Source organism: Parambassis ranga, chromosome 20 (assembly GCF_900634625.1).
Source record: "Parambassis ranga chromosome 20, fParRan2.1, whole genome shotgun sequence".
Lineage (NCBI taxonomy): Eukaryota > Metazoa > Chordata > Actinopteri > Ambassidae > Parambassis > Parambassis ranga.
Window position 1 is genome coordinate 14484628 of NC_041040.1, and position 7482 is coordinate 14492109.

The window sequence follows — 7482 nt, forward strand, 5'->3', positions numbered from 1 at the left end:
GAGGCAGCGGGGCACGGTGCCAGTTGGGTCGTGTTGGTTACAACCTCGCCCACATTCTTTTTAATACTCCGTCAGCCCCCTGGAAATACATTTTCACTGACACGCGGCACCTCTGCTTTTACAGCCACTCAGCTGCCCAAGAGGGCAACCTTTGCCTGAACCATGTAACACTGTTGTAATGGGACAATGACGGACACACTGGGTGAAGGAGATCCTTCATTATCTAACTCAGTCTGAGTATTTGTACTTTATTACTGTACTTGAGTAAATGTTTACTTATTTATACTTTAGTTAAATAAAATCATAGTGCATACTTTAGACCTTTACTCCACTACATTCATTCTACATTCTATTGTTTGTTTTATGAATACAGTTTTGCCAAACCGTTGTCTCGATCTACACAGAAATAAAGATTGTGTTGCTGTCTCTTAAACCAATAAGGTGGCTCCATCAGCTCTAATGATGGCAGAGCGCACATTTGGCAGCGGCAGACTAGACTGTCACTGGCCTCCTGAACATGGATCCAGTCATGGTCCAGCCTCCACTGATCCGAGCCACCTGCACTTCTACTTAAGTATATATTTTGCTGGGTAATTGTTCTTTTACTTAAAGGTAGGGTAGGAGATTTTGAAAACTCAGTGAGAGTCAGCCAGATTTTCAGCCCGAGCTCACCCCGAAGCCACGCCTCCCAACCAATCTGTGACTTCGGCCATCATGCACGTACCTCTCTGCTGCGCGCAGAGCAGGAACTGCGTGACAACCAGCCAATGCAGGGTCCACCCGGAGGATTGGCTGATGTTTTTAGCATTTTATAGCTTCCACAGATGATTGGTTGCTATCGGATTGTAAGGAGAAGTTACGGTACACTAATTTAACAAAAAGTGCATCAGAATGAAATCTCCTACCCTACCTTTAAGTACTACGCTTCAGTACTTCCGTATACTGAGCACAGGTGTTTTGGTCTACACATATAAGACAAATTTCTACAATAAATATTGACTCTGATGGAACCATCCAGAACAGAAAAGTCAATATTAATGTGCAGAAAAGTGCAGATCCTTGCGTGGCCACTTGGGGCAACACCTACAAGTATCCTAACACAAACTTTAAAAATAGGGCTAAAAAATGAAGCCATCACTAAATTGCAGCTCCTTAAATGCCCACTTGATAATGTACTATTTAAAAACTGTTCTGGCCTCTGTAATAATTAATTAAATAATAAACACACTGTCAGTCTGCACTCTTTTAGATACACTTTTAGATCAGCCAAAAATCCGGTGGAGTTGGCTCAGCTCACGGAGTGTGAGTGCTTATAAGATCTACCTTAATGACTAAGACGTGACCAGACCTTTAACAACTCTGTGCAGGTTTAAAAACACTGTTAGGGTTTAAGAGCATCAAGATAAAGCAGAATGGGAGGAAACACCTCAGCAAATAATTAACATCCGTTGGGAGTGTTTGTGGGGCAGACTGTTGCTGTGGTCACCTCCCTGCCATGTTTACATCACAAACAGCTTTTTTAAATGATCTGTGTTTCGACCACACTGACTCTCATTATGATTGTGACATATTCCAGTCTTGCTTTTCTTTGTTTTGAAACGTCCTCCGTGCGGACGAGTTCTTTATCACAGGTTTTCCACTTATAAACAAGGTGATGTCCCCAAGTGTTGTTTGAACTTTTAACAACCCACTCAAACGTGAGGCAACTTATATTCTGTGTTTTTTTCATACACACTTTCCTGAGTGTCTTTTTTTTTACCACACACACTCACACACAGGAAGTAGAGGAGGATTGAAAGCAGAGCTGTCCATCAAAGCGTCAGCCACTTCATTGAGTTTGAAGGTGGTTAGGTTTCCTACTAAAGCCTTATTTGGTCAGAAGCAATTAGTTCATGTCAACAATTGATTAATGCATTGATCAATTGTTTTTTGTCAGTTGTTACTGTGGCTGTAACCCTTTGTATGATCTCCACCTCACACTTGTGTTTCACAGCATCACACACTTTGTATAAAAAGTTATATATATATGTGTGAACTGTTCTATAAAATGTGTTACTGCATTTTAAATATTTAGCAACAGCTTATTCTCTTGTGTTCTGGTATATAGTAGCTTGACTGAAGCAACATGTTGTCTGATTAGAAATGATCTGTATGCACAGATCCATAACTTCTGAATGTTCATCTGAAGTTACAGTTTTTAAACCATTCCTTGCCAATCCTGATTCAGGCTGTGTGTGTGGCTGCTTTCTGTGCAGGCGGATCATTAAAACCTCAAAAAAGAGAGAGATGGATCCAGTAGATGAGGTTCATGGTCATCCACTAACTGTAAAGTTGTGTCCTTCTACCATTGCACTATTGATGTATGACTGTGCACAAAAGGCTGAGGCAGTGTAAAGCACTTTAAGTCATGCAGAGCATTTTATTGTGCTGGTGCCTGTATTATAGTAGTAGTTACTCTTTCACAGGATTTTAACTTAGATGTGGCAAAGACTCACTGAAATCTCTGCATAAATCAGCATATCCACCTGGCTGGTTGACTTGCATACAGCTGTTGCTAATGACCACCTAAGACACATTTTTGTGTATCTCATGTGGGAGTGAATTGTGATTTTTACCCTTTTTCGTATTGATGACAAAAGCCAGGTGTTAGTGGGTTTTTTGTTCAGTGTGAAAGCAGCTGTAACTTAACAGCTTGCAAAATGTCAGCAGGAGAAACCATGGTCAATGTTAATTACATCAACAATATTTATTATTGATCCCGCTCTGCTCTGCTGTGTGTGTTGAACACTAAACATTGCAGCATATGCCTGAATTTCACTGGAAAGTTACAGCTAATGTCTCCCAGCTCAAAGTGAATGGAGACGCTTAGTTGAAAGTTTATGCATTATGAAATGAAAGTGTGTTCACAGGCAGTCACCTGGAGACTCTGACATGGTCTTTTCTTCACTCTGTTTTGCAGGCTGCAGGTTCGGACCCTCATGCAGGCTGCTGTCCTAATAAACAACAGGAAGATACTGATCTGAATGGGAAGGATGCAAAGGTGGAAGCAGTTTAGTTTCACTGCATCTCAATGGAGCGCGCACACACACACACACACACACACACAGACACACACACAGACACACCACATGCACTCTTAATGGTTTTCAGTGTAGTAGTACCTACTTCCCCCTTCTTGTTAAGAGGACACATGTACCCTGAATGGGCCCCATGTGGTTGGGAAGTACCTAGTGTTACAACTGTCATGTTGGTCTGCTTAAAGGGACAGAGCCACAGAGCTGATGACTTTCAGGGCTTCTCTGTCACCTTAAGAAGGGGTCAGATATGTTGGATGATGGAGTTCATGCAGTAAATGTTTATATATATATTTTTAAATAAGCATCAATGCATTTTTAATTTGCAAAATGAAACAAGGTGATTCTGTACTTTCTGGTGAAATGATTGGTGCATGAACCTTTACGTGTGTTTTGTGACACCTGACACTGTTTAGATTTTGTTGAAAAGAAAAGGTTTGTTCATGGAGTGCATGTTTTTTTATTTAAAAGGCATCAGACAAGCATGTGAATTGTGTGTTCATTACACGGAGGCCAGCCCCGGGTGTTCTGCATCACTTCCTCCTGTTTACAGCTGCAGACAGTGAAAGTGTTTAATCTGTACATGAGCTCCCTGCACCTCCTCACAGGGGTCATTCACACACACACCGGACACTGTATCCCAACTAACCACACAACACAACAAGTGTTGCTGCATAAAGGTGTTGCCTTGCAGAATGTCCAGATACTGCAGATTTTCTAAATGTTTGACATGTTTTAAATGTGACTCACAGCACAGACATCCACACAGGTGTAAAAAATGGCAGCTGTATTCATACACACATACATTCAAGTGGCTGCCTTTGTTTTGTGACACTGTAGATGATACATTTTTAGCCACATGTGTAATGTCTTGCACTCCTTCTTCTTGTCTTAGCCGGCATTTGTTTTGAAAGAGGTGGCAGACGCAGTTCCTAACTTGGTGTGCCGCACATTAACAAACCAATCATTGGTGTTGTTGTGGTTTGTTCGGACTGTTCTCAGAAATTTTTCTTAATATGAAAGTGATGGTGAAACTGTCTGTATTAACAGAGTCTGTATGTTGTTTGAACAGAGATAACTGATCGGTTCGCAGACTGCAGCTTAACTGCGTACTTATTACAAACATTATATCCACTCTTACTTTCAGTTTCATCACACTGCTTTGTATGACTATCCTGCCACATGTGTTTACAGTCTAATAGTGCACTCCACTGTCCATCATACATCCATTAGCCTAGTTTAGCATAGCATGACTGGAAACAGCCTTACTCTGGCTACCAAGCTCATAGATTATGTGGCAGGTTGTACACTGGATGCGGTAGCCTGGGCGTAGCATCGTGTGGCTGCAGGGGTTAGTTATGATCACTAAGTATGACTCAGAAAGAAAGTAAATAAACTTATTTCTGGTAAGTGTTTAACACCATTCCTTTAATGCAGAATAATTATTTGACTGTCACACTTCCTGTTCTTTCTCCTGGTTTTACTTTGCCTTTGGATGTGGTCATTTGAGCAGCCAGACGTGCTCAGTGGACTGGATATCCTTCTGTCACTGTCACTGTTTGTAATTTTAGCCTTCCTTTAGCATTCCTGCCTCAGCTTTCACTTGAAACACTCCCGAGCGGCTTGTGTGTTGTGCACTGAGACGACTGTAACAAGTGATTGCTGCCAGGTCAAACTGTTTAACTCACTTTCATGTGAGGCTGGATCTGGAAGAAGAGAGAGGAGGTTAAACAAACAGAAAGCTCATTAAAATAAACCTCACTCAACTCCCACTCCTTTTTTTCCCCTCTCAGAGATACAGGAATGTGCTGTCGTGCTTCACGTCCCACACAGAGCTGTCTGCAGGACTTCAGGTAAATAAATGAACTGGGGATGCCCACCCAGCAACCAGGAAACAAAGACGACCGTGCAGATTAGAGAAGGGTGGCTGAGTTTCCCACCACTGTGCCACCTCAGTGTACACACGAAATGCTTGACTTGTTTACATGCAGCCTGCGTGCTCATTAGTCATCTAACTGTACTGGTGAGAGATGGAGGAATTTTTATGAGCTGCTATAATGTGTACTTCAAAAAAGGGGAATCACCTGTCTTAAGTTTAACATTATAAAACCCTAGTTAGTGATCAAACACCCATCACACTGAAGACGCTGAAGCTGTGAGTAGAAAACTCTTCCACACTTCTTCTGCATGGGTTAAGTTCTAATTTGATAATATTTATAAGGTTTTTAATTTTTAACAGGAAGTCCGTCGTGGTATTTACGATGCTGTGACGGCATCTCGTGTGCTTTCAACGTGCTGCGAGGCTTTACAGCCCAGTAAACCTGTTTAAATGTCCATGTTAAAGCCAGGTGAGATGTTATTTTTTTACTGGGTCACAAAAGAGCAAGGTGAAGAGGAAAACAACACACAAGGAAACATGCGCTCCGCTGGTATCTGTGCGTTAGACACTAATGTGGCCCTTCATGTTTCCTGAACAGCAGTTTCAAAGCTGTAGGGAATATAAGGGAGAGTCCATTTCTTTTGCTAAATGAGAAAATAAAGACCGCTGTCATGTACAGTTACAGTAGTTGGTCAGCGTAGCTTAGCATAACATCACGTGGTGTGTCGTTATTTCACTTCCACTGTCAGAACCCTGCCCCCGTGCTCAGCTGTAATCCAAACCAGTGTTTTATTCAACAGCCCCGAGACTGTAGGTGTTACCTGGAAAGTGTTTAAACTTCATTTGTCCCAAGTGTGTCCTGACATATGAGGGGACACACATACAGTCTTGGTCACCTTGACCCTGAATGAAACATGTTCTGAAAACCTCTGTTAGTTGGCCGGTGTCTTCACCTTCATGATGTGACTCATAGACTCATAGTCACCCTCTTCTCACTATATGTGGCGTGAGAATATTTAGACCCCATATAGGGCCCTCAGTGTATCCCACAATGCATCATGAAATGTAGTGTACAACCAATGGTCACTACGTTAGTGACCATCGTGCATGTGTGGACAGGCGTGATGAACGGGAACAGAAGTTACATTACCTGTCTAGGTAATGATGTAAATGTAATGATCTGTTCAACGAATGTAACATGAGCCGTTGTTTTTAAAATGATTATTAGAGTATTAACACAATTTACAATTATACCAATTATAATTGCTAGTGACGCACTTTGTTTAGCCGGCTGATATCGGCATGTTTTATTTGCGACAGCGATGATGTAATTAACAGTGGCAGATGACGGCAGTCATATTCAGTCGACAATATGGTGCTCTACAGTGAACTCCCTTTATAGACGGTAGGGAAGGAGGGGGTGGTTTTGGACACAGCCATAATCTTCCCTATGAGGAATGTGGACTCCAAAAATGGCTGCCAGAGTAAGGTCGCTGGAGTCTGATGTGGTGACAGCCTCTCATTGTTAGCTGCTGACACTGTAGGACAAGGACAATAGTTTAAAGCAGAAGACGCAAGTTGTTTAAAGGGAAACGGACTCATTAGTTTAGACGTTTTTTCCCCTTAGTGCTGTTTTTTGTAAACTTAATGAGTCCTGTGACAACATGGTTTGTCACCTGCTGTCTTCTTGTTGTAATCAGATGTGTTCAGACCACTCAGATCATGCTGTAAACTACAGATTGATTAAATGACAGATTAAAACATTTGTGTGTTCTCTGTGTTTTTGATGTTCTTTCAGCTGTTTGAGTGAAAAAAAAGTTCCTTCTTTGTCACAATGGTCATCCAGAGTGTTCAGGAAAATGTCTGACCTCCCTGTCAGCGGTCACACACCCTGTCTTTTGATGTGGCTCCTGTGTTTGTTCACCAGCGCCGGCGGTCTGCTCCCATTCAACAATCTGCCTCTTGCTAAATCCCTCACTCTGGCTGGCCAGCAGCATTGTTTGCGTTTTACGTCAGGGGGTGAAAAACATGTGGGCTCGTTCACACCTCACGAGCCGCAGCCGCCGGATGCAGAGTGAACCCGGCGCTGGTCAGGTGTGACTTCTCACCTGGATTTAATGTCTGGCAGACGGGGACGGTGTGGAGTGCTGATGGGAGCTGGGACCTTCAGCTGCACCTTGGGCTGCTGGTTGCTTCATTCTTTCTCTAAATGAGTTTTCTGAGTTTAGAGTTTAATGTGAGAACACATTAGTCTGTGTGATTCTTATGAACTGGACTGGTCTTCACATCATCTGTAGTTCCTAAGTATTATTAATCATATTAAGACTACATGTATGAATCAGCACTTTCTTTACATTTTTATTTCCTTCTCCTGATTGGCCTGCGGTTGTTCTATAGTTGCCCAATCAGAGCAGACTGTGCTTTTCAAATGAAGTAGTTTCTATTTATACATTTTTATAAACAACTGCTCACATAGAGAGTATCCAAACAGGCAATGATTTCATCTGTTTGCTTACTTTATGCAGTGCA